The 27,908-nt window shown below is 39.0% G+C and overlaps 1 pseudogene; it reads left to right on the top strand.

The window, feature by feature from the left end:
- The first annotated feature begins 311 nt into the window (after window positions 1–311).
- Window positions 312–27,908, top strand: part of LOC143858986 (uncharacterized) — a 103,737-nt pseudogene continuing 76,140 nt past the window's right edge.

Here is a 27,908-nt window from a genome sequence, read left to right as displayed (position 1 = left end):
ATAATTGAAGGGATTGACGAGGTCAAGTCAATTGATGGCTACATCACCAATCACTATAATCGAGAGAACATATGATTTTCCATCGACTAATGTATTCTCACACATGAGAAATTTTTTGGGCTGGAGTTAAGAGTACAGAAATTTAATTGAAAAGTGACTTTCGTGGACCCCCTTGGAGGGAAAAAAACCAAATACTAGACTTTGAAATTTGGAGTCCAAATTCCACATAAAGGTCTAGTGAGATGAAATGAAAATGGGCAGACAAAAAACAAAAGGTGTATCTGTTCAGCACAAGAAGAGCTTCAACCAGGATGGAGCTTTGGTCATTTATCCTCTCTCTAAATCTCTTCTTGAATGTACTACTTTCAGAATCTATAACCACCACCACCTTACTAGGAAACGAAACCAATCGAATGGCTCTGCTCTCCTTCAAGGATGGTATAAGGAGTGATCCTCTTGGAGCCTTATCATCATGGAACCATACTCTCCATTTCTGCCAGTGGAATGGAATCACGTGCGGTCGGAGGCATCAAAGGGTCACTGTATTGAACCTTAGTGGGCAGAACTTGCTTAGTGAGCAGAAGTTGGTGGGTACTCTATCTCCTGCCATATCCAACATCACCTTTCTTAGGGAAATCCACCTCCAAGAAAACAGCTTCAATGGCCAAATATCCCAAGATATTGGCCGTCTATTTAGATTGCGATATCTTAATATGAGCTATAATTCCTTGGGAGGGGAAATTCCATCCAATCTCACCCACTGTAGGGACCTCGGAGTCATCGATTTGAGTTACAATGAGTTAACAGGGAAAATTCCCATCCAACTAAGTACTCTACCCAAGCTTTTCTGGTTGTATCTTTTTCATAATCATCTTACAGGGAGCATTCCACCTCAACTAGGGAACGTTTCATCTCTCATTTATCTCTATTTAGGTGAAAATAGATTGGTGGGTCACATCCCAGATGACCTGACACGAATTAGTCACTTGAAATTCATCGCCCTTTCTTCAAATTTATTATCTGGTACGGTTCCTTCCTCTTTTTATAATAATCTCTCATTTCTTGTGGTCTTTGACGTGGCAGATAACCAGTTGCATGGAACCCTTCCAGCCAACATAGGATTCTCTCTTCCTAAACTCCAATATCTACTTTTAGGAAGCAATCAATTTACCGGACACATTCCAAATTCCTTATCCAATGTTCAGCGGACAGGTGCCGGAAAATATTGGCTGGGCAAAGAATCTACTCGAATTTGACTTGAGCTATAATTACCTAGGCCTTGGTAGAGCTGATGACTTGAAATTTATCACTTCTTTGACCAACTGTAGTAATCTAAATCAGTTTACCATAGAGAGTAATCATTTTGTTGGCCTATTTCCCAACTACATAGCCAATCTCTCAACTAACCTTTATCAGTTGGCAATAGGAGAAAACCAAATATCTGGTAACATCCCTAGTCAGATCGGGAATCTCATCAACTTACAAGCTTTGGGTATATATTCAACCTTCATCACGGGTTCTATTCCCACTTCAATTGGGATGCTCCAGAACTTACAACAACTCTACTTGGGAAATAATAGTTTGTCCGGGAAAATCCCATACAATATTGGAAATATTACTCAATTGACCGACCTTGATTTACCATTTAACAACCTGCAAGGAAGCATACCTCTATCTCTTGCAAACTGTACAAAACTTTTAAGATTGAGCCTTTCTCGAAATAACCTTCGAGGTACGATACCAAAACAAATTATTGGCCTTTCTTCGCTATCAATACAACTCGATTTGTCTCAACAAATTTTTACTGGCTCCCTCCCATCAGAAGTGAGTAACTTGAAAATTCTAGCGGGATTGGATGCTTCTCAGAACAAATTGTCAGGTGAAGTCCCAAGCACTCTTGCAAATTGTAAGAGCATGCGAGAACTTTATATGCATGGTAACTCCTTCCAAGGAGATGTTTCGTCAGTTTTTACTACATTAACATCAATTGAAGCCCTTGATCTTTCATACAATAACTTCTCAGGGAAGATTCCAAAATATCTAGAGGGGTTTAAGTTTCTACAATATCTAAACTTGTCTTTCAATAATTTTGAGGGTGAAGTACCAAAACAAGGTGTCTTTGGAAATGCTAGTGCAATTTCAGTCATGGGAAATGTTAATCTTTGTGGTGGTATCCCAGAATTAAAGTTGCCTACATGCCCAGTGCTAGCTAATGACAGACGAGGAAAAGCCCATGTTTTTAGAGTAATCATCCTAGTCGTAAGTGCGGTTGTATGTTTGATTTTCTTATTGTGTGTCCCTGCTTCACTTTACTGGATAAGAAAGTCAAGGAAGAAACCCTCTTCTCTATCTTCTATGGAGGGCCGACATTTAAGGGTTTCTTATGCAGAGCTCTGTAAAGCAACAGATGGGTTCTCTTCAGCCAATTTGATAGGCTCGGGAAGTTATGGATCAGTGTATAAAGGAATCCTCAGTCGCATTGAAAATGTTGTTGCTGTCAAAGTACTCAACCTTCACTTAAGGGGAGCTTCAAAGAGTTTCATAGCTGAATGCAACGCATTGAGAAACATTCGTCATCAAAATCTTGTGAAGATCTTAACTTCTTGTTCAAGCATCGATTTTGGAGGTAATGATTTCAAAGCTCTCATGCTTGAGTTCATGCCAAATGGGAGTCTAGAGAAGTGGTTGCATTCAAAATTAGATGGGTAACATCAATTAGGAAGTTTAAACTTCATTAAGAGATTAAACATAGCAATTGACATAGCTTCTACGCTGGATTATCTTCACCATCATTGCCATACACCGATTGTTCATTGTGATCTAAAGCCAAGCAACATTTTTTTGGATGAAGACATGAATGCTCATGTGGGTGATTTTGGGTTAGCCAAGTTTTATCAAAGAATCATTCAGAGCTCATCTGAAGATCTTAGCAACACAACTGGATTAAAGGGAACTATTGGGTACATTGCTCCAGGTAATAATTTTATCAATTTTCATCATCCAGTCTATTCTCAATAAGTTTTATAAAATATTTGTCACTTATTAGGTACATAATTTAGTGCAACAAAGGCTAAATTAGCATCTTGAACCAAAAAAAATTACTTGATAGCATTTCTATATTTATTGACAGAGTATATAGGAATGTTATTTTACATCAAGTGGTCTCTTACATGTCACCCAAATAATAGGCTACCTTTTTAGTACATACGACCGTGAGTTCTTTATGCAAAATAGTTGTCTAGAACAATGTGAGTCTTCCTCATAATGAAAACATGGTCATGAGAATAATTGAAGCCTTTTGGTAATTATCTTGAATTCCTTTTGCCAATTATCCAAAATTTAAGGTGGTTGATAAATATAAGTCAAGGAGGTTTCTAATAATTCCAAATAATAAATACGAGACTTTTGGATTAATGTTGTGACTGAAATAGTGTTTCCCTTGAAAAGGAAGGTAAAATGATGCCATTTTCCATTTCGAGACACGTTTGGTTGGCGTGCACTATTCATTCTACTTTTTGATGGATTTTCAACAATTGCGTTTTAACTTGCCTGTCCCAAGCAAGGTTTTAAATTTCGACTGGAATTCAGGTTTCGGTCGAGAATGAAATCGAAATTGGTTGAAATCGAAACGTAACAGAATTTCGATCGAAATTTCGTTTTCCCCGAAATTTCAGGCCGAAATTTAAGGGATATATCCAAAAAAATCCTTTTTTATTTATTATTTAATATTATCCCGAAATTTCAGCTGAAAATCCCCAAATTTCAGCTGAAATTTCGAAGAAATTTTAGCTGAAAATCCCCAAATTTCAGCTGAAATTTCGAAGAAATTTTCTACAGGATAAAATATTACCTAAATGGATTCCGATAGATTTTGAACAAAATTTCACGCATTCCGAACCGAAATTTAAAACCTTGCTCCCAATTCAACATGAAAGTGAAATTAAAGATTTGACATTTACAACTATTTTGTTTGTACATAGAAAATGACATCATTTCACTTTCCTTCTACTTCTACTTACTTTTTACCTTATAAGTAGTATGAAGTTTAATTTGATCCACTTTTGTAGTGCTTTTGCATGTGTAATCACTGATACTTTGTTGGTTTCAGATGAAGGAATCATGTTGAGAAATTACCATGGTCCAAAATTGACTAGCGGTTTTAAGTAATACATGGTGGAATGCTATTCATAACTTACATGACTTGATTGACCAAAACCCATGTTATATGGATTCTTCTAAATGAGTGAAGTACCCGTGCGGGACACATACGTCGCAAATTACAAGTCTTTAAGACAGTTCTAGATCTCTTTTATCTCTTTTCTGATTATTTTTTTTTGGATGCTACTTCCACAACTTTATAATTATCACAAATTTTGAATTTTACCCTTCCTATTAGTGATTTTCTTAAAAAAGAAATAAAACATTTTATCTGCTTAACTTATTAAAATTTAAGTATGTTATTGGTTAAAATAATATTATTATGTAAAACATTAAAATTTGACAATTGATTAAAATATTTTGCGAATCTACAAATCATTCTTTTTTAGGTTTACTGAATTCGAGACTATGTATCCATGTCAGATTCTGACACTTGTACCTATACTAATGCAACATATGACATAACTTCTATATTTTCTTTCATTGTGCTAAATCGTTGCTTATGTGTTCTCTTAAAATTCTTGACTCTTTCCATGCAACTTAGGTTTCTAAATGTGAAGAGATCATTCACTTATCTATCATCTCTTTGATAAAATTTTCACATTTTTTTTCAAAATCAAACCTCATATTTATTTTTAGTTTCTAACTGGTATCTTATATCCTTTATTACATCAAAAATTGTAAAAGATGTGTGGAATTGCAGAATATGGGGCAGGTGGTCATGTGTCCACAGCCGGAGATGTGTATAGCTATGGGATTCTTTTATTGGAGATATTCACTAGAAAGCGCCCCACAGATGACATGTTTAAGGATGGCCTAAGTCTTCACAAATTTGTCCAGTTGTCTTTGCTTGATCGAGTGATGGAGATTCTGGATCCATTAATACTTTTAGAAGATGCTGAAGAAAGAGCTACAAATATTGCTGAGAATTACAATGATAAGATACTCCATTTGCAGGAGTGTTTGGTATCTTTAGTGAGGATTGGAGTGGTGTGTTCTGCAGAATCTCCGAGAGAACGAATGGAGATGGGAGACGTTGTAAAGGAAATGTGTTCTATTAGAAACATATATCTTGGTGCTGAGATCCACATAGAATGATGAAATTCACTGCTACATCCACTTTTGTTTCCCATTCGACAAAGATTACTATCTTACAAGTGGTTTCTTCTATGTGTTTGGAAGTTAATGTTAAATTATATGTGATTGGGTTAGTGGTGCCACTTACAGGTGGTGCTTTTTTCTCATATCTATATTTTATCCAACTATTAATAAAAAATTATTATCAAATCTTGAGTGTGAAGGTTTCCATTACAATACATTGATCATTCCATCATGAATTACAAATAACATCACCAAGGATCTTTCGATCATATGGGAGACTTATGGAAGATGATTACCAGGCCATTAATTAAATCAAGGTAGCTTTGAAGAACCATGTTGGAAATTAAAGATAAGTTTGTTGAAGAAGGCTTTATTCTTCATTCTCCTTTTTTCTCCTTTCATTTGAATTTTTATGTGATGAATGTGTTTCTTCACATTCAGTCTTGGAGAAACACTCTCTCCAAGTTTGTGTGGAGTGAGATAGGCCTATTTTGATGAGAAACACTCTCTCCTTTATTTTCTCTTTTTTATTCTCCTTTGAATCTTTTAGGTTTTGTTTTCCATTCTCTTTGATTTTTCCTTCCTTTAGGTGACCCCCTGATTTTTTCCATTATTGAACTCATCATGCACAAACCAATTAATCATGAGGAATAAAGGGCGTTTTATATTTCTCCGCGATGCGTAATATAAAACCAGCTGTAGGAAGATTAAAGCCTAGGACTACTGTCGTAAAAGATCGGTGAAGGGTACTGTTTAGGAAGGGTGAATGATAAAGCACCTCTTTCTGGTCTACTCTAATCACATGAAAATAAGAAAAAAGTTTTCCAATCCAATCCATTGAGGGGTGATTCATTGAGATTTGAGGTTTCAGATTTGAGATTTGAGGTTGGTGGGTTCTCTGTCAAACAATAAGAGAAGTAAAAACAAAAAGTAGGTAACAAAAGATAAAAGCCATTTATAGTTTGTTTTGCCTCACTCTCCCACTTTCATTTCCATTTTCATGATAGTGTGTTGACGAAAACAAAAGCTCTTCAATTGGAGTTTAAAACCATCTCCAGTTGACACTATTTTTAAGGTGTAATTCTATATTCAAATCCATATCAGGAATCCTAAGGAACTTAATTAACTCCTTAAGCCAGAAGCTACTTCCTTCCATGCCTTCCATTTCTTTGAGGATGAGCTTTTTTTAACTTATTTGTATCAATAGCCATCCTCAAAAAGCATGTTTGCATCCTAGGGAAGCATTGCAATGGAAGAGGCCAAACCAACTTTTTCTTTTTTCTGTGTGATTAATTGCAGCCCTATTTTCCTAGCATTACTCCCTGAAATTTGTCTCTTCCTACGTAATGAAAAGGGGCCCATTTATCATTTCCCTATCTTTAATTTCTTATCTTTTTATCTATTCTTATCCCACTTGATAAAACAAAAAATAAAGAAATTTTGTTCGTATCTTCATTCTACATGTCTAATGAGAGAGATTTAGAATTAACCTAAATTATAAACAGAGGATCACCCATTGGCACTGTCATTGTGATTTCTCACGATCCGCCCATTGGAATTTCCATTTTGGCCATGGTGTATGACCTCCTCAAGGTGAGCTTTAATTTAATTAATTTATTTATCTTTTATATTATTTTAAACTCAATATGTTTATCATATTCGCATGAGAGAGAAAGAGAGAGCTTAAGGCCCTTTTTAGATTGCAAAAAAGAAAAAAAACTTTCAAAGGTATTTTTTTTCTCAGGCAAATTTTTTCTTCCCACAATTTAGAGGGAAATAATATGATTATTGATAATTAAGGGGATGCCATCATAAATTGATGGCCCCTCTCAATATAAATCGAATAGCGTTGTTTCAAGTTACTTTTTTTCTTGTTTAAAAAAAAGTAATAAATTTTAGTGACACTTTTCCTTTCCGAACTTTCCAAGAAAATTCCTGCTAGAAACAAACATGTCGAACGAGTGTGGAAAAAACCAAAAATGATGATTTTTTTTTTATATAAATGTGTAAATTTTAAATGTTAGATACGAAAGATCTAAGCTTAGTTATTTATTAAGCTTAACACTACCTTGCACACAAGAGTTTTCAACTCATTGTTACCAATTGTTGATGGAAGGGCTAACTTGCACAAAGCCCAGGCAGAGAGAACTGTATCAGTGTGTCTAATTTTGGATAAACCTGAGATTCAACAAAGCTATAAATATTATTTTATGTCATGCTACAGCTATCTCAATCATCGAGGTGGAACACATGTAAACTGATAATCTATGATATTGGTCAAAGAAAAGAGTAGAACGGTCATTGCACAAAACTCACGTTAATTTAACAACCCTATTTGCTTGAACATGAAACAAAAATGGGCAATTGCTTGCTAAGAAATGATATCAGCACAACCATATTTTGATATTTCCACTAAAGCATCTTGTCTTTTAATATTTAAAGAGCTGTCAAAAGGTTATTACGGTTCCCACAAGATAATTAAAAAGAAAATACAAGCTGGGAAAGTGCAACTATTAAAACATGGTTGTGCGGATATCATTTCCCTTGCTAAAATGTGACAAAAGTGTGACAGGCGGTTCTTACCACTGGCAAATGTAAAAAACATCAGCGATTATTTTAAGCTAATTTGCGGCAGTCAATAATGATGATAAGAAATGAATGAATGCTCTCTTCAATTGAGGAGATTTTATATGATGCCCGACCGTCAAAGTAACAAGGGTTAGGTGGCAAACCACCTGGCCCTTAATTTTTGATCTGGTCATAATACCTAGGTGGTTTGCCACCTAGCGTTCTTTGTTGTATATTATCTTCACATACAAATCTTGCATGTGAGTATTTAAAAAGGGATATTCTATCTAAGTAATCACTAGTGACAAGTCTCTTGGATAACTACAACAGTTACACGTGGATAGGGATAAATCCATCCACCATTGTTAGCAAAACTCCGTTTTAAATGGCCTTTTATTGGTGTGCCGTTTAAGACTTTTACAACGAATAAAACTCCGCAAACGTTTAAAACACATTTTAAACGCGTTTTAAACGTTTTAAACACATTTTTGGGCCAACTTTCCAATTTTACCCCACGATACTTTGTGAATGACAAAATTCTAAACACATTTTCTTTTGTTTCCATTTTTCTACTACATTTTTTTTGAACCTATGCCATATAAAACTCGAATTTTTGGCTTCCTGTTTTTTTGCCGAATCACATTTTGCTAACTATGATACTAACTATTTTCTTGTGTTTCCGTTTTTCTACTACGTTTTTTTGAACCAAAGCCATATAAAACTCAAATTTTAGGCTTCCTGTGTTTTTGTCATTACCTCCAAAGTTCATGCTTGAACAAGAAGTTAAGATCTTCACAAGATTTCGATGACGAATGTTTCTCAATGCGTTGCATTCAGCTGTGAAACTCTGTGAAGCTCCCCTTAAGTCAAGGTTGAGTACTTTGACAGCAACAGTATTTTCAATGCGCCCGAGGATTCCCTTGTACACTGATCCATAACTTCCTATGCCTATCAAATTATCTGAAGAGAACCCATTTGTTGCTTTAAAGAGCTCTGCGTAAGAAAGCTTTAAATGCCGACCCTCCATAGAAGATAGGGAAGATGGTTTCTTACTTGACTTTCTTAACCAGTAAAGAGAAGCAAGGGCACACAATAAGAAAATCAAACATACAGCTGCACTTATTACTAGGATAATTCCTCTAGAAACATGCGCTTTTCCTTGTCCATCATTAGCTAGGATAGGGCATGTAGGCAACTTTAATTCTGGTATACCACCACAGAGATTATCATTTCCCACTACTGAAATTGCACTGACATTTCCAAAGACCCCTTGTTTTGGTACTTCACCCTCAAAATTATTGAAAGACAAGTTTAGATACCGTAGAAACTGAAAGCCCTCTAGATATTTTGGAATGATCCCTGAGAAGTTATTGTATGAAAGATCAAGGCCTTCAATGGCTGTTAATGTAGTAAAAATATACAAAACATCTCCTCGGAAGGAGTTACCCTGTATTAAAACTCCTCGGACGCTCTTACAATTGGCAAGAGAGCTTGGGATTTCACTTGACAATTTGTTCCAAGGAACATCCAATATGTCTAGATGTTTCAGGTTACCCACTTCTGATAGGCTCAATGAAAAATGTTTCGTCAGTTTGCAAAAGTTGGAGGCATGATTACTTCTAGTTTATTTCCTGCTAAATAGAGTGTGACCAGTTGAGTAAGATTGCCAATGGTGGATGGGATTTCTCCATACAATTTATTATTTTCCAAGACGAGTTGTTGTAAGTTCTTGAGCATCCCAATTGAAGCAGGAATAGTACCAGTGATGAAGGTTTCATATATATCCAAATTTTGTAAGTTGATGAGATTCCCAATCTCACTAGGGATGTTTCCAACAAATTGGTTTTCTCCAATTGCCAACCAACTAAGATGGATCGAGAGACTGGCTATGGAGTTGGGCAATATGCCACCAAAAAGATTTCTCCCTATCCACAAAGTATTTAGATTACTACAGTTGGTTAAAGAAGTAATAAATTTCAAGTCATCAGCTCTACCAAGTCCTAGATAATTATTGCCTAACCCACTGAGTAGATTCTTTCCCCATCCAATATTTTCAGGCACTGGTCCAATAAATTGGTTAAAATCCATTTTAAGCCATTCAAGACATGAAACATTGTATAATGAAATTGGAATGGTCCAGTAAAATGATTCCCTCCTAAAAGTGGATATCGGAGTTTAGGAAGAGAAAATCCTATGTTTGGTGGAAGGGTTTCGTTTAATTGGTTACCTGCGACGGCAAAAGCTTCAATAGATGAGAGATTATAAAAAGAGGAAGGAACTATACCGGATAATATATTTTCGGAAAGGACAATCCATTTCAAGTTATTAATTCGGACCAGGTCATCTGGGATGTGTCTCACCAAACTATTTACACCTAAAGAGAGATAGATGAGAGAAAGCTCATATTAAGATATCGCAGTCTGAATAGACTACCTATTTCTTGGGATATTTGGCCATTGAAGTTGTTTTCTTGGGGGTAGATTTCTCTAATTTTATCTAATGCATTTACCTCCAATTGGATAAATTTCATTTACCTCCAATTTCATTTACCTCTATGTGGAATTTCGACTCCAAATTTCAAATTCTACGATTTGGTTTTGTTTCCCCTTCGAGGGGGTCCATGAAAGTCACAACTTTAAATGAAATTTATGGACTCTTAATTCCCGTCCAAAATATTTCTAATGCCTGAGAATCCATTAGATGACAATTATGACACAATACATCCTCTTTCTTTCTAAAGAGGGAAAACCATATTGACTTGACCTCATCAATTCTTCATTTATTAAGTCTTCAGAACCGCTAGGTTTTGGATTTTTAGAATAAATTTTCAATCCAAAACTGATTACCGGAGTCAAATTGTGTTTATTTTGTTAATCCAATGTTCAGTTTTGGACTTAAAATCCAAAACATAAACCGGCTTAGAGAATTCAATGACTAACCATTTGTAGTGAACGAGAACTTACGTGTCAGAAAACGGGTCGCAAGGTGTCTCGGCATTGGAGTTACAAGGTGTCAGAACTTACGTGTCAGTCCCCGTTCGTTTTGAATTTTGAAAATTAGTTTTTAGTAAAAACACTGATTATATTTTGGACTAAAAATCAATTCTCAAAATCCAAATTCTTCCACAGGGGTCCACGCATGCACCAACATCTCCACCGATATCTGTGGTCCACGATATCCGTGGTCCACGTCACCCACCCAGAGGAGGAGAGATTAAAGAAATGAACCCTGAACCCATTGAAAAATGAATTGGAAACAACCTGAACCCAACCCAATTTACTTGGGTTCAGTCGGGTTGAGCTTCTGCTAAATAATGAATTGGAAACAACCTGAACCCAACCCAATTTAAGGTAAAAGCTCAACCCGAATTCCCAAAAATCGACCCGAGTTGAACCCCTATTTTTTATCGCAAATGCTATGGCCAAATCGTTTGTGCTTTGATTTGATTAACTACTTAGGTTGATTTTATATTGCCTTCCTTATGGGATTTGTGCTGTTAACAGGACAAATAGGGAGAAGAGATCTTGGAGTGGGTGAATAATTTTAAGCCTTGATCTAGGTAGAAAGTGGGAGTCACAATCGATTCTCGAAATCCCCTATTTTTTATCGCAAATGCTATGGCCAAATCGTTTGTGCTTTGATTTGATTAACTACTTAGGTTGATTTTATATTGCCTTCCTTATGGGATTTGTGCTGTTAACAGGACAAATAGGGAGAAGAGATCTTGGAGTGGGTGAATAATTTTAAGCCTTGATCTAGGTAGAAAGTGGGAGTCACAATCGATTCTCGAAATCTAAAACAGAGCCTTAGTATATAGTAGAAAGTCAAGTGTGAGTTTTTGTATTGCACGACCATTGGGCACAAAAGACTAGATGCAATGGTGATAAATCTTAAAATGAGTGGAAGTTTGGTTAGATAAGACTACTAGCTAGATTAAGCGAGTTGTTTAGATTTGGTTTGACAGATAGTGACCAAGATATCAAATCCTCTGATAGTAATGGTTTGCTTAAATAAATAAAAAAAGCAAAGAGATAAAGATAAGAATCAACAAAAAGATAAACCAAATCTAAACGACTTGCCTAATCTAGCTAGTAGCCTTATCTAACCAAACTACCTCTCATATTGTAAGAACCGGTAAAATAGATATATATATATATATATATATATATATATATATATATATATATATATATAAATATAAAAATGGCCTCATAGGTGGGTAATCATCGGCCATTACTCATTTTCCCCAAGTTAATCGGGCATGAGGACATCTGGCATAATGGGGCGTACACGATTCGAACCCAAGTCTAAGCTAAGATTGAACGGCTTCCTACCACTAAGCCACCGCCCCAGATGTAACCAAAAACGGAATAGATATATATATATGTTAAAAATTTCCAATAGTCACTATTCACAATAGTTACTATGCGAGATTACTATGCAGAAATACTATGCAAGTTCACTATTGAGATACACTATTTAAAAGTATTATTCACAGTAGGACCCACCGAGTACTATTTACAAACGGGTCCCACCATCAGTAGGTCCCACATCAGCGGGCCCCACACCCGCAGGTCCCACATCAGCGGGCCCCACACCCGCAGGTCCCACATCAGCGGGCCCCACACAAGTAGGTCCCACACAAGCGGGTCCCACATCAGCGGGTCCTACCAACAGTAGGTCCCACAACAAGTAAGTCCCACACAATAATTCAAGTTACTATTCAAGCAAATAAACTAATAATATAATAATTCAAGTTACTATTCATGCAAATAAAATAATAAATAAAATAATAATATAATAATTCAGGTTAAGGCTATAAATAGAGGCTCGCAGACGAGGAAAAAAAAAAAGAGAAAGAGAGAGGAAGAGAAGAAGAAGAAAAAGAAAAAGGAAATCTGAGAGAGAAGAAGGAAAAGGAAATCAGAGAGAAGAAGGAAAAGGAAATCTGAGAGAGGAGAAGGAAAAGGAAATCTGAGAGAGGAGAAGGTAAGTCTGTCAATAGTTATTTATTTACACAGTGAAATATCGGTGATATGGTTGGTTCTACCACCTATGGATAAAGCGTGCATATGAGGCGATAACTCGCTATCGATTATGCAAACTTTATCATCATATTTGAACGGTGAAATGCTCGCATAGTAACCGTAAAGTAAACTGTAAGGAAAGAAAGGCGAAGGTCAATAGTTATTTATTTAAACAGTGAAATATCGGTGATATGGTTGGTTCTACCACCTATGGATAAAGCTTGCATATGAGGCGATAACTCGCTATCGATTATGCAAACTTTATCATCATATTTGAACGGTGAAATGCTCGCATAGTAACCGTAAAGTACACTGTAAGGAAAGAAAGGCGAAAAAAAGGCGAACTGCTGAGCATAGTAGCCAAAGAATGGTGGCCCACATGAATAGTAACATGCGGGGCCCACATGAAGTAATATGCGGGCCCACATGAAGGAGTAACATGCGGGGCCCACATGAATAGTAACATACGGGGCCCACATGAATGAGTAACATGCGGGGCCCACATGAATAGTAACATGCGAGGCCCACATGCATAGTAATATGCGGGGCCCACATAAATAGTGCATACTGGACAGAAAGGACATGAATTTGATAAAACTTAGAATTATTTACAGGTTAATCATTCCTATTCTTGTTGGGACTTTTCGGTTACTATCTTCACTCAGAAATTAAAAAGGCAGGTGACAGCTAGACCTTGTCTTGTAATGGTATTCAATATAATTGTCTATGCAATGTAGCTCTGCTTATAAATTGCCTGATAAATACCTGCTTAGTGAATTTATACTCGCTTGCCTGGAATCAAATGAATTGAAATGAATGCAGGAAGAAAGGCAAAGGTAAGTAATTGCATACATGTTGCATACATGGGGAAAGTGAAGGGGAACTTAAGGGTGTGGTGGAATCATCCTGGGACCTAAGGTCCAAAGGCCAACGCGAGAAGCGTGTACTGCCTTTCGTTGGCAAACCAACCAAAAAGGGAAAGTATCCCCGAGGGATAGTATCCCCGGCTCGGCAAATGCGAGACCGTAATCCAAGTCCATAACGTCACTACCTTCAGACAGGGGTAGTGGGTAGCCGTGCGGCAAGGACACCGGCAGAAAAAAATAAAATAAAATGAAAAAGTCAGAAAAGAACTGACAGAAAAATAAATGGGGGAAAAGCCGGATGTACCTGGGGAATGTGCTGTCTCATAATTATTGCATGCATAGCATACATTGAAATTATTGTCATTCCTTTTATTTATATTGCCATGGGCATTGTAATCTTTATTATATTGTTTCTAGACATTATTGAGGATGTGGATTATATTGTATGCACTGTTATTATTGTCTCTTTTACTTTGCTCGGTCTCTGGATGACCCTGCTCTGACGTTGATTCCTCCACCACAGGGGTTGAGGCATTAGATGGCGGAGCATTTGCAAATGAAGGAACCATGGGATAAGGGACTGTGTGATCAGAGAGTTTGTTCCTGAGTTTTTACATTTTGACGCCTTGCGTCATTTACCATGTCTATCAATACTTTGTTATGATAAGACATCTTTCAGTTGTAATAAGATTCTATCGTGGTTGATGCTTGTATAAAAAAAAAAAAAAAATAGTTACATGATTTTTGCTTTCTTTTGCTCGTAGCGACTCGTCGGAAATCGGGTCGTTACAGTTGTGGTATCAGAGCTCTGGGTTTTTGTGAAATACCTGGACTTCGTGAGAGTGGGTAGATTATAGGATTGGGGTAGACAATTAAGACTTGTCGACCAAAATATATGCACTCTGATTTTATACCCTTAAAGGGAAGACACAATAGTAAATTTTAATACCTACTCAATTAATGACAACAAAGTCTTCTATTAGCAGATGTATCAGAGGAGGGGAGCTGCTAACCAGGCGAATGTCCCTACTAATGATGGACATGAACCATCTCAGCTCGTTACGCATGGCCCAGTTCAACCTCAAAATCAGGATAGTCTGCAAATGCTTGCAGAAATTCTTAAACAGAATCAGATAGCTAATCAGATCGCCCTTCAGGCCATCGCAGCCAATCTCGGGAATCGTCAGGAGTCGAGACCTCGTGAGGATGCCTCTCAGATGCATCGTCAGTTCCGAGACTACCATCCATCTGAGTTTACTGGTTCAGGTGATCCCTTAGCGGCAGATCATTGGATTACAGAGATAGAGGGGATCTTTGCAGTAATGGAGTGCTCAAGTATTCAGAAGATGCGTTTTGCTTCCTTCTTACTGAAGGGAGAAGCGGGTGTCTGGTGGCGGACTATGATTCAGAACTATCCCGCAGTCTTGTCAGGGACTTGGGGACAGTTCAAGTCTCGCTTCAATGAGCAGTTCTTTCCGGAGCGCATAAGAGATCAATTGGCGGGGCAGTTCGCAGAACTAAAGCAGGGGGCTTTGACTGTGGCTCAGTATGGAGCCAAGTTCAGAGAGCTGTCTCGTTTTGCACCTGGATATGCAGCAACAGAGGCAGATCGGGTTCGGAAATTTGTTAGCGGTCTTCGCCCTTCCATTAAGGCGAGTATCGTTAACCTTGGTTCTAGGACCTTGGCAGAAGCCTGTGAGAAGGCCGAGGTGGCAGAAGACTGTGAGAAGTCAGTACAGGCAGCTAGATCTCAATCTATTGTTAGCAGGAATCAGGGACCTCCACCCAAAAAGCAGAGGACGGATGGTGGATCGCAATCCAAGACCTTGTGCTCTCTTTGCGGAAAATTCCATTCAGGCCAGTGTTGGAAATCAATAAATGTCTGTTTCAATTGTGGGGATCCCAACCATAAGCAGAGGGATTGCCCTAAAAAGAAGCGTCAGCAGTATACCGGACAGCCATATCAGCAGCAGCAGCAGGCTCTTCCTAGACCTCCATTCCAGCCGCAGCAGCAAAATCAGTGGAGGGGAAACCCAAAGCTCATACCAGTTCAAGGAAGAAATGCACCCCAAGCTCCTATCAATCGGGTCTTTGCCTTGAGTCAGCGCGACGCTGAAGCATCCGATGCAGTTATCGAAGGACAGCTTCACGTTAATGGTATATCTGTTCATGTCTTATTTGATTCTGGCTCTACATTATCATTTATATCGCCTGATTTTGTTCGAGAAGTAGCTTTATCTCCTGTACCCTTACTACATCCGTTGAGAGTGGTCACACCAGTAGGTGATGTGGTAATTACTGACTTGGTATGTAAGGGTTGCAAAATTAAAATTAGGGACCGGGAGCTTTTGGGAGACCTTGTATTGCTGAATATGAATGACTTCAAGGTCATCTTAGGCATGAACTGGTTGGCGTCTTACCACGCCAGTGTGGATTGTTTCCATAAGGTGGTGGTGTTCAGAATACCCGGAGAGGAAGAATTCTTATTTAAGGGTGTGAAGCGCCCTGGCAAAATCAAAATTATTGCTGCATTAAGGGCCCAGAAAATGTTAAGTAGGGGATGTGAAGGTTTCTTGGCGTATGTGAAGAAAGAGGATGATGGTGTAGGGTTATCAGCAGCTGATATTCCCGTGGTAAGTGAATTCCTTGATGTTTTTCCAGAGGATCTCACGGAGTTGCCTCCCCACAGGGAGATCGACTTCACCATTGCTCTCGAGCCAGGAACCTTACCCATTTCCAAAGCACCTTATCGGATGGCCCCTGCCGAGTTGAAGGAATTGAAGGAACAGTTGTCTGAGTTGCTTGAGAAAGGATTCATCAGGCCAAGTTATTCGCCGTGGGGTGCTCCTGTTCTACTTGTTAAAAAGAAGGATGGCAGCCTCCGTTTATGCATCGATTATCGGCAACTGAATAAGGTTACTGTCAAAAATCGTTATCCTTTGCCTAGGATCGACGATCTTTTTGACCAGTTGCAGGGAGCTTGTCACTTTTCTAAGATTGACCTCAGATCAGGGTATCATCAGCTTCGTGTCAGAGATGAGGACATATCCAAGACAGCTTTTAGGACCCGATACGGTCATTTTGAATTCGTGGTAATGCCTTTTGGCCTGACGAATGCTCCAGCTATCTTTATGGATGTAATGAACAGGATCTTCAAACCCTTCTTAGATCAGTTCATTGTGGTATTTATTGATGATATTCTCATTTATTCTAAGTCCAAGGAAGATCATGCAGAGCATCTAAGGAGAGCACTTGAAACTTTGAGGCAGAATCATTTATTTGCCAAGTTTTCAAAGTGCGAGTTTTGGTTAGAGAGCGTGACATTCCTAGGTCACGTGGTCTCTAAGGAGGGCATCTCAGTTGACCCAGTTAAAGTAGAGGCGATGTTGCGTTGGAAACAGCCTTCTAACGCAACTGAGGTCAGGAGTTTCTTGGGGCTAGCTGGTTATTACCGAAAATTTGTTGAGGGATTTTCGGCATTGGCTGGTCCTCTGACCAAGTTGACTAGAAAGAATGTCAAGTTTATTTGGGCGGAGGAGTGTGAGCTCAGTTTCCAGGAATTAAAGAAGAGGTTGACTTCGTCGCCTGTTCTTGTCCTCCCTTCTGAAGGAGTGGATTTTGTTATTTATAGCGATGCTTCCATAAAGGGGTTAGGTTGTGTACTTATGCAGGATGGAAAGGTGATTGCATATGGCTCACGGCAGTTGAAGCGGCATGAAGTGAATTACCCCATCCATGACTTAGAATTGGCAGCTGTGGTTTTTGCGCTCAGGATCTGGCGTCATTATTTGTATGGTGTGAAGTTTGAGGTTTTTACGGACCACAAAAGTCTCAAATACCTGTTTGATCAGAAAGAATTAAATATGCGCCAGAGGAGGTGGCTTGAGTTCTTAAAAGACTACGAGTTTGCATTGAGCTACCATCCAGGTAAAGCCAATGTGGTTGCCGATGCTCTCAGTAGGCAATGATGTGCTAAAATTGCATGCTTGCTGATAGAAGAGTGGAAACTTCTTGAGCAGTTTAGAGATTTGACTCTGGACATTTGCAAAGTGGGTGAAAAATCAGTCTTAGCAAATTTTCGAGTTCAGTCAGACTTTTTGGAGTCGATAAAGGCGGCTCAAGCAGATGATGCAGAGTTGATCAAGTTGAAGAAAGAAGTAGATTCCAGACCAGACTTTTCAATTGGGGCAGACGGTTTCTTGTACTTTAAAGGCAGGATATGTGTGCCAGCTAAAGAAGATCTTAGAAGGAGTATCTTGGATGAGGCCCATAAATCTCGCTACACCATTCACCCAGGTAGCACCAAGATGTATCATGATTTGAAAAGAAATTTCTGGTGGAGCGGAATGAAAAGAGAAGTGGCTTGCTATGTTTCGAAATGCTTGACTTGTCAGAAAATAAAGATTGAGCATCAGAAACCTGGAGGCACTCTAAAGCCTTTGGAGATACCCATATGGAAGTGGGATAGTATTTCTATGGACTTCATCATGGGTTTGCCCAAAACCAAGAATGGTTGTGATAGCATCTGGGTGATTGTTGATCGTCTCACCAAATCTGCACATTTTATCGCCATGAAAAAGACTTGGACTATGAGCAAGTTGGCGGAGGTGTATGTGGCGCAAATTATCAGATTGCATGGGGTACCTGCTTCTATAGTATCTGACAGGGACACCAGATTCACTTCTAGGTTTTGGCATGGGTTGCATGAGGCTTTGGGGTCAAAGCTAAATTTTAGCACTGCCTATCATCCTCAAACGGATGGTCAGACCGAGAGGGTTAACCAGATTGTGGAGGACCTATTGAGAGCCTGTATTCTCGATTTTGGGGGAGACTGGGAGCGTCATTTGCCCCTAGTCGAATTTGCTTATAATAACAGTTATCAGCAAAGTATTCAGATGGCTCCCTTCGAGGCTCTTTATGGTCGTGCTTGTAGATCACCATTGTGTTGGGTTGAAGTTGGTGAAAGACAGTTGCTTGGGCCGAAATTGGTGGAAGAAACTTCTGAGAAAGTAACCTTGATCAGGGAAAGGTTAAAGGCAGCTCAGAGTAGGCAGAAGAGCTATGCCGATCAGCGGCGTAGAGAGCTCGAGTTCGCTGAAGGAGATATGGTTTTTGTTAAAATCTCGCCTTTCAAAGCAGTTATGCGGTTCGGCAGGAAAGGTAAGTTGAGCCCTCGTTACATCGGGCCTTATCGCATCTCTAAGCAAATTGGATCTCGAGCTTATGAGTTGGAATTACCTCCAAACCTTGATCAGATGCATAATGTATTTCATGTATCCATGCTTCGTCTATATCATCCCGACCCTTCTCACGTGCTAGAAGAGGACGAGGTGGAGCTTCAGGGTGATTGGTCCTTTTCGGAAGGACCTGTGCGCATTCTGGAGCGCAAGGACAGAGTTTTGCGGAACAAGTCGATTCCCCTTGTCAGAGTACTTTGGCGTCACCATGGCGTCGATGAGACTACTTGGGAACGAGAATCCGATATACAGAAAAATTTTCCAGAATTATTTGGAGGTACGCCTTTAGTTACTTAGTGATAGAGAGGAATTTCGGGGACGAAATTTTTTAAGGGGGGTAGAATGTAAGAACCGGTAAAATAGATATATATATATATATATATATATAAATATAAAAATGGCCTCATAGGTGGGTAATCATCGGCCATTACTCATTTTCCCCAAGTTAATCGGGCATGAGGACATCTGGCATAATGGGGCGTACACGATTCGAACCCAAGTCTAAGCTAAGATTGAACGGCTTCCTACCACTAAGCCACCGCCCCAGATGTCAACAAAAACGGAATAGATATATATATATGTTAAAAATTTCCAATAGTCACTATTCACAATAGTCACTATGCGAGATTACTATGCAGAAATACTATGCAAGTTCACTATTGAGATACACTATTTAAAAGTATTATTCACAGTAGGACCCACCGAGTACTATTTACAAACGGGTCCCACCATCAGCAGGTCTCACATCAGCGGGCCCCACACCCGCAGGTCCCACATCAGCGGGCCCCACACAAGTAGGTCCCACACAAGCGGGTCCCACATCAGCGGGTCCTACCAACAGTAGGTCCCACAACAAGTAAGTCCCACACAATAATTCAAGTTACTATTCAAGCAAATAAACTAATAATATAATAATTCAAGTTACTATTCATGCAAATAAAATAATAAATAAAATAATAATATAATAATTCAGGTTAAGGCTATAAATAGAGGTTCGCAGACGAGGAAAAAAAAAAAAAAGAGAAAGAGAGAGGAAGAGAAGAAGAAGAAAAAGAAAAAGGAAATCTGAGAGAGAAGAAGGAAAAGGAAATCAGAGAGAAGAAGGAAAAGGAAATCTGAGAGAGGAGAAGGAAAAGGAAATCTGAGAGAGGAGAAGGTAAGTCTGTCAATAGTTATTTATTTACACAGTGAAATATCGGTGATATGGTTGGTTCTACCACCTATGGATAAAGCGTGCATATGAGGCGATAACTCGCTATCGATTATGCAAACTTTATCATCATATTTGAACGGTGAAATGCTCGCATAGTAACCGTAAAGTAAACTGTAAGGAAAGAAAGGCGAAGGTCAATAGTTATTTATTTAAACAGTGAAATATCGGTGATATGGTTGGTTCTACCACCTATGGATAAAGCTTGCATATGAGGCGATAACTCGCTATCGATTATGCAAACTTTATCATCATATTTGAACGGTGAAATGCTCGCATAGTAACCGTAAAGTACACTGTAAGGAAAGAAAGGCGAAAAAAAGGCGAACTGCTGAGCATAGTAGCCAAAGAATGGTGGCCCACATGAATAGTAACATGCGGGGCCCACATGAAGTAATATGCGGGCCCACATGAAGGAGTAACATGCGGGGCCCACATGAATAGTAACATACGGGGCCCACATGAAGGAGTAACATGCGGGGCCCACATGAATAGTAACATACGGGGCCCACATGAATGAGTAACATGCGGGGCCCACATGAATAGTAACATGCGAGGCCCACATGCATAGTAATATGCGGGGCCCACATAAATAGTGCATACTGGACAGAAAGGACATGAATTTGATAAAACTTAGAATTATTTACAGGTTAATCATTCCTATTCTTGTTGGGACTTTTCGGTTACTATCTTCACTCAGAAATTAAAAAGGCAGGTGACAGCTAGACCTTGTCTTGTAATGGTATTCAATATAATTGTCTATGCAATGTAGCTCTGCTTATAAATTGCCTGATAAATACCTGCTTAGTGAATTTATACTCGCTTGCCTGGAATCAAATGAATTGAAATGAATGCAGGAAGAAAGGCAAAGGTAAGTAATTGCATACATGTTGCATACATGGGGAAAGTGAAGGGGAACTTAAGGGTGTGGTGGAATCATCCTGGGACCTAAGGTCCAAAGGCCAACGCGAGAAGCGTGTACTGCCTTTCGTTGGCAAACCAACCAAAAAGGGAAAGTATCCCCGAGGGATAGTATCCCCGGCTCGGCAAATGCGAGACCGTAATCCAAGTCCATAACGTCACTACCTTCAGACAGGGGTAGTGGGTAGCCGTGCGGCAAGGACACCGGCAGAAAAAAATAAAATAAAATGAAAAAGTCAGAAAAGAACTGACAGAAAAATAAATGGGGGAAAAGCCGGATGTACCTGGGGAATGTGCTGTCTCATAATTATTGCATGCATAGCATACATTGAAATTATTGTCATTCCTTTTATTTATATTGCCATGGGCATTGTAATCTTTATTATATTGTTTCTAGACATTATTGAGGATGTGGATTATATTGTATGCACTGTTATTATTGTCTCTTTTACTTTGCTCGGTCTCTGGATGACCCTGCTCTGACGTTGATTCCTCCACCACAGGGGTTGAGGCATTAGATGGCGGAGCATTTGCAAATGAAGGAACCATGGGATAAGGGACTGTGTGATCAGAGAGTTTGTTCCTGAGTTTTTACATTTTGACGCCTTGCGTCATTTACCATGTCTATCAATACTTTGTTATGATAAGACATCTTTCAGTTGTAATAAGATTCTATCGTGGTTGATGCTTGTATAAAAAAAAAAAAAAATAGTTACATGATTTTTGCTTTCTTTTGCTCGTAGCGACTCGTCGGAAATCGGGTCGTTACACATATAATCCTAGATGCAATGGTCATAAATATAATCCTAGATGCAATGGTGATAAATCTTAAAATGAGTGGAAGTTTGGTTAGATAAGGCTACTAGCTAGATTAGGCGAGTTGTTTAGATTTGGTTTATCTAGGATCATCTATGAGAGGTAGCTTGGTTAGATAAGGCTACTAGCTAGATTAGGCAAGTCGTTTATATTGGTTTATCTTTTTTGTTGATTCTTATCTTTATCTCTCTTCTTGTTTTTATCTTTATCTGTAATTGCTTATTTAAGCAACCACTGTTGATGAAAATATATTAGAAATTAATAGAAAATCTAAATTTAACAGTTCAGTTATTGGTCAGATTCTTTTTGGAGTTATTTTTGGATCTCATTTTTTGGGTCACAATCCATTTTGAATCCAACCGTCCATGGAGTGTCCCATTGAGAGAGGGAGAGAGAATTCATTGAAAGGAAGAGTGAGAAATGAAATACTGTTTCTCATTTTTCTGTAGGATATTGTTAGAAAAATACCCCTCATGAATCAACATAAACTCAACTCAACTCAACTCAACTCAACTAAGCCTTTGTCCCAAACTAGTTGGGGTCAGCTAATGAATTCATTAGACAATTTTCATAAGTCTGATCATGACACTAGTTCATTTTCTTCCATTCTATCCTATCGAAGGCCATTTTCTCTGTTATGTTCCTAGCCCTCAAGTCTTTCCTCATTGTTTCTGGCACGAGTCTCTTTTCTCACTTGAGTATCCAATGGCCTATGTTGGATATGCCCAAACCATCTTAAGCGGTACTCTCTCATCTTCTCCTCAATTGGTGTCACCCCCACCTTTTTACGGATGTCTTCATTTTTAATTCGATCTAACCTTGTGTGGCCATACATCCATCTGAGCATTTGCATCTATGCTACACACTCATCTCATGCACATGCTGCTTCTTAGTGGTTCAACATTCTGAGCCGTACAACATGGCTGGCCTCACAACTATCTTATAAAAATTTTCCTTCAACTTGGTCGGTATTTTACGATCGCACAACACTCATGAAGCATGCTTCCACTTCAACCAAGCTGCTCTTATTCTGTAATTAACATCCTCTTCAATCACTCCTTCCATATGTAGGATTGAACCAAGATAGCGAAATATATCTCTCTTAGGTACCTCCTGTCCGGTCATATTTACTACATCCTCGCCCCACCTTCTTACATTACTAAATTTGCATTCCATATACTCTGTCTTAGTCCTACTTAGTCTAAAACCTTTGGATTCCAAAGTAGTTCTCCATAACTCTAACTTAGCATTAACTCTTGCTTTGGTTTCATCAATTTTTTTTTTGAAAAGGGCAATAGAATATATATATATATATATATATATATATATATATATATATGTAAAAACAGAACCGAGGTGGTCCTGAAGGAACAAAGATAATACAAAGATAGCAGTACAATAATTCAAGGAGGTAGATAGTCAAAGCACTCAAATGCGGCCCGAAAGACTCCTTTCTTGGCAAGGGTGTCTGCTTCCGCATTGGCTGATCTCCTGACATGGTGAAAAAGTATTGAGGAGCCCTTAGCTCTGTCCTCTATTTCCTCTAAGAAAGGCAAAAATCGCCAGGGGGGAGAAGCGGCGCCCGAAAGCCAACGAATAACATTTAAGGAATCCCCTTCGACGATAATTTTGTCGCACTCCAGACTAGGCATCGAAAGAAGCCCGCTATGAACGGCTCGGACCTCTGCCTCGTTTGAGTTTGCCACTCCGATAGGCCCCGAGTAGGCCCAGAGGACTTCCCCTTTGTGGTTTCTACATAACCCCCCTACTCCTGCCACTCCTGGATTGCCGATAGACGATCCGTCAAAGTTAAGCTTCAGGGACCCCGGAGGAGGAGGAATCCAGGAGGGGAGGATTTTCACTTTAGTAGCCGATTCCAAGCATATGATTGACCATCCTTCCCAGAGGTCGAAAGCCGAAACAAAACGAAACAGAGGAAGGCTTCGAGCCCAGGATATGACCGCAGCTATCAACTGAATATAAATCCAATAGGGAGATCTAGCCTTCCCTTCAAAGATACGAGCATTCCTCTCTTTCCACAAGAACCACCATGAGGCCAGGAGACACATCTTCCACAACGTTCTGCCTTTCTTTTTCCAAGGAGTCCAGGCCCAACTCTGAATGAATTCAGCCATAGAGTTGGAGGGGACCCAACTGATTCCAAAACGAGAAAAAATAAGACCCCAAATATGGCGAGCAACCTTACAGTGTATGAAAAGGTGGTCAATGGATTCCCCAGCGGATAAACATAGAGGACAATGATCTACCAACCACATTCCTCGCTTCCTCAAAAAATTCATAGTTTGAAGGCGGCCCCGGCTAACCGACCACCCAAAGAAAGCAACTCTCGGAGGGCAAGATTGTCTCCAAACCGAGGAGGACACATGCTCCACTAAAGAAGGGATCAGATGGTTATAAAAAGATTTGACTAAAAATATCCCCGAAGGATTCCAAATCCAAATCCGACGATCTACGCCCGAAGACTTGATGAAGCAAGAGTCCAATAAGGAGAGGAGGGCGCTGTAAGAGCTTAATTCCCTAACAAAGAAGTCTCTGCGAAACATAGGAGACCAAGCCACCTTCCCTTGTTCCCTTGCAAAACATTCCGATACTCAGGCCTGCTTTGGTTTCATCAATTAATACTATGTCATCTGCAAATAACATACACCACGGCACCTCGTCATTGATACCCTCATGAATCAACAAAAATATAAAGCTTATTTTCATACATTAAGCATATCATTTGGATATAGGATGCTCCATTGGATTTTGTCGCAAGGGCTGGGTCACAATCTGAAATAACTTCGGACCTTCGGATACTGATCCAATGGGCGTGATTTGGATCACGCTATTGTGCCCAAATCTTGTCCATTAACGTTTGGATTGTATCCATTGGCGTATTTGGATTTGGAGGAAAAATTATATAAAATACAAAATTTCAAAAAAGACAAAATAAAATTTCCAAACACTGATTCTAAGAGTCAAAGTAGGTTCGCAGTTTTCCTTAAAATATACAAAAAATTTTATTTTGGAAAAACATTTCCACAGACAATGACTATACCAAACACTCAAAATTTATTTTCCATGGAAAATTCCGAAAAAATTCCCTAGCCAGCCCACTATCTGTTTGGATGTAAAAAATCAACAAGAATTCATGAACTATTTGAGAAAAAAAAATTACAAAAATACAACAGGGATAGAGATATTTAAGAAACCCTTTAATCGTAATGCACATCCACCAGACCGGTTTTGAAGTGTTGTAAAAGTAAAAACATCCATCCTAGTAAAAATCGTTTGTTTTATTCTTTTTTGATAATCAATGTTACCAATCTTACAACAATTTTTAGGCATTTCGTGGACCCGCTGTCACGTGTGAGAGCAGCACTTTTAGGCCACATAGGGAAATGAGCTTGCACTTTGGATATAAAAAGGAATCTCTTCAACAATTCAATTCTTAGAATTGATTAATCGTTCTTGGGCAATAAGATCAAAGAACTAGATCCAATAGTAAGGTTGAGTTACACTTGATCTTTGATGATCAAATGTAATTGAAATTTGCTAACACAACAAGGCCCAACAGTAGTATCAAAGGCTAAGATCAAATCTGGAATGCGAAGTACAAAGATTTCGTCTCTGAGCATAACATTTTAATAGCAGCATTGACCAATCCAGTATTCGTAAAATGGCACATATAGATAAGGCTTTTGCTTGGGAGTTGGGAGTGTCTTTAAAAAACTCAGTAAAACTTCAGTGCTATCATTAGAGATGCAATACTTATTTGTAGAAGGCATTTACCAAGAGTGTCAATAAAATTGAGAAGAAATAAGACCAGTGGGGTTCATTCTAGACCAGAAATGAGTTTCACAGAAGCTCAATTTCGTCCAAGCACAATCATAGTCTCTGTTTGCTGCTAGCATGAAGGCTAAGATCCATCTTGATTTGCAGCAAGACAGAAATAAGAAATAAGATGGCAATTTCTTAAGAAAGAAACAGAGCCACATCATTAAAAAAAAAATCCCCCATTTTCTTGGGAAAAATAACTAAGAACATCGTTTAACATGGAAATTATATGTTATTTGCTTTTTTTCTATTGGCAGAGTATGCTTACACAATGAGAGTGACAGAGAAATACGATGGATATAGCTTTGCGGTTTTAGCACTTGAAGTGATAATGGGAAGGCACCCGGGAGATATGGTTAACTTACCAACTTCTCCACATGCTTAAGCTGTTGGAGAAAGGTGTTATTTATCTTTTATACTTTAACACTCTCCCGCACGTGTGGCCCACTTGGCAAACACATGGCTTCATTGCTCATCGGCTGCTGTAAACACAAGTACGCCTAGTGTTTACGACTGCAGCACTGGCGCATAGCTTGGTAATAGATACAACAGCACCATCTGGATAGTGATATCCCATGAGGTACGCATTATATCTATCCCATGGAGCTAATAATAAGAAAATCAATAAAAGAGAAAAGAAAAAATAAAATGATGTAGGCTGTGCAGTGTGTGAATCCCTTATTTTAAACACCCATCTGGTGCCCCTGGATTCTAAGCGATTGAATTCCCATTTATAATGATTTTAGCCTAAAATTCTTCAAAATTAGTAACAAATGGCATTTTAACAGAGTTAGGCAATATCTCGAAAGAGAATTCCCCAGCAGAGTCGCCAGCCTGTGGACCCCGATCCGGGAGAGGGCGCGGGGGACGTGCCCCACACTAGCAGTCTCACAGGGTCATCCACGTGAATGGAGAGCTCTACCAAGGAACTCTCGAAAGAAGTGCCTCTCACAGCATGAATGGCGATATAAAAGGTGAGATACCTCTCGATTCGGGGACTAGCCCAGATTCGAGGCGTACCTTAAACAAAGAAGAGTCGCCATCCAAGGAAGTGGGCCAAGGATCCCATACTATGCTCTGTTGCAACGGATAACCAGAGATTATAAAAAGAGGGTTCGTGCCTGGTTACGAATTCGGAAGGTCCAAAGAGCACCTCGTCCGCCCAAGTGTAAGCACCTGGTCTCTTATGCCATTTACTTAATGATTTTGAAGAGTTTTGGGCAAAAGTCATATGAAATGGGAATCAATATCTCCGAGAAGACGTCTATCTAATCATGCATGTCTCGGAGATGAATAATAAGCACACATAAAATAAATGAAAGAAATGTCGCCTAAGCAAAACTAGGTTATAAGTGACATGCCTAATGGGTGTCTAAGTTCTGGTGTGCAAACACATGCATGTTATAGCTAAATATATAGGATCTGTACATGAAAGTAAGAAAACACAGCAAAAACATACAACACAAATCAACTCTATACCTGACTGGACAAAATGAGTCCTAACTCTAATGCGACCTGACTCGGACCAAGATGGCCGTCCATCCCAGCTGCTCTACGTATCCCAGCCTCGGGAAGAATCGGAGTCAACGTAGTTCGATGCCCTATTCTAAACTACAATGCCTAACCATCTAGACCCGCTATCCTAGACTCGATTCCACTAGACTCGACTGATTTTTAAAGTTTTTTGTATTATTGCTTAAATTCAAGTGAATTGTAATTTTTAGGACTCTATATGCCCTAACTAATGCAAGTTGTTTAGCCTTAAGCTAATGCAGGTGGGCCCTACATCCTATGTGTATCTAGGCTGTGCAACCTAATGAAAACCATGGGCTGACTATATGTTTCCTAGTCTAACCATCGGTTCGACTAGATGTCTAACCGATCGACTCGATGCCTCCTAACTCTAGGGACACTCACACGACATGACACACCATATCAATACAAATCAGGACAGACTCCTAACTCTAAAACACCCCAAACAAACTAGGACGGACTCCTAACTCTATGGTAAGATCTTTTTGAAAAGATTTTGAAGAAGTTTTGTATTTTTGAAGGTTCGAAATGTTTATTTTTAAAGGTTTGGCTGGACCTGGGATGTGGATCCCAAGCTGCACTACGTACCTCGTGGAAGAGGATCAAGCCAACGTAATTCGGAAACAGAATT

Source organism: Tasmannia lanceolata, unplaced genomic scaffold (genome assembly GCF_043159265.1).
Source record: "Tasmannia lanceolata isolate RefF3 unplaced genomic scaffold, GAP_Taslan_0.1 ptg000029l, whole genome shotgun sequence".
Taxonomy (NCBI): Eukaryota; Viridiplantae; Streptophyta; class Magnoliopsida; order Canellales; family Winteraceae; genus Tasmannia; species Tasmannia lanceolata.
This window is presented reverse-complemented; position numbering and strand designations above follow the sequence as displayed.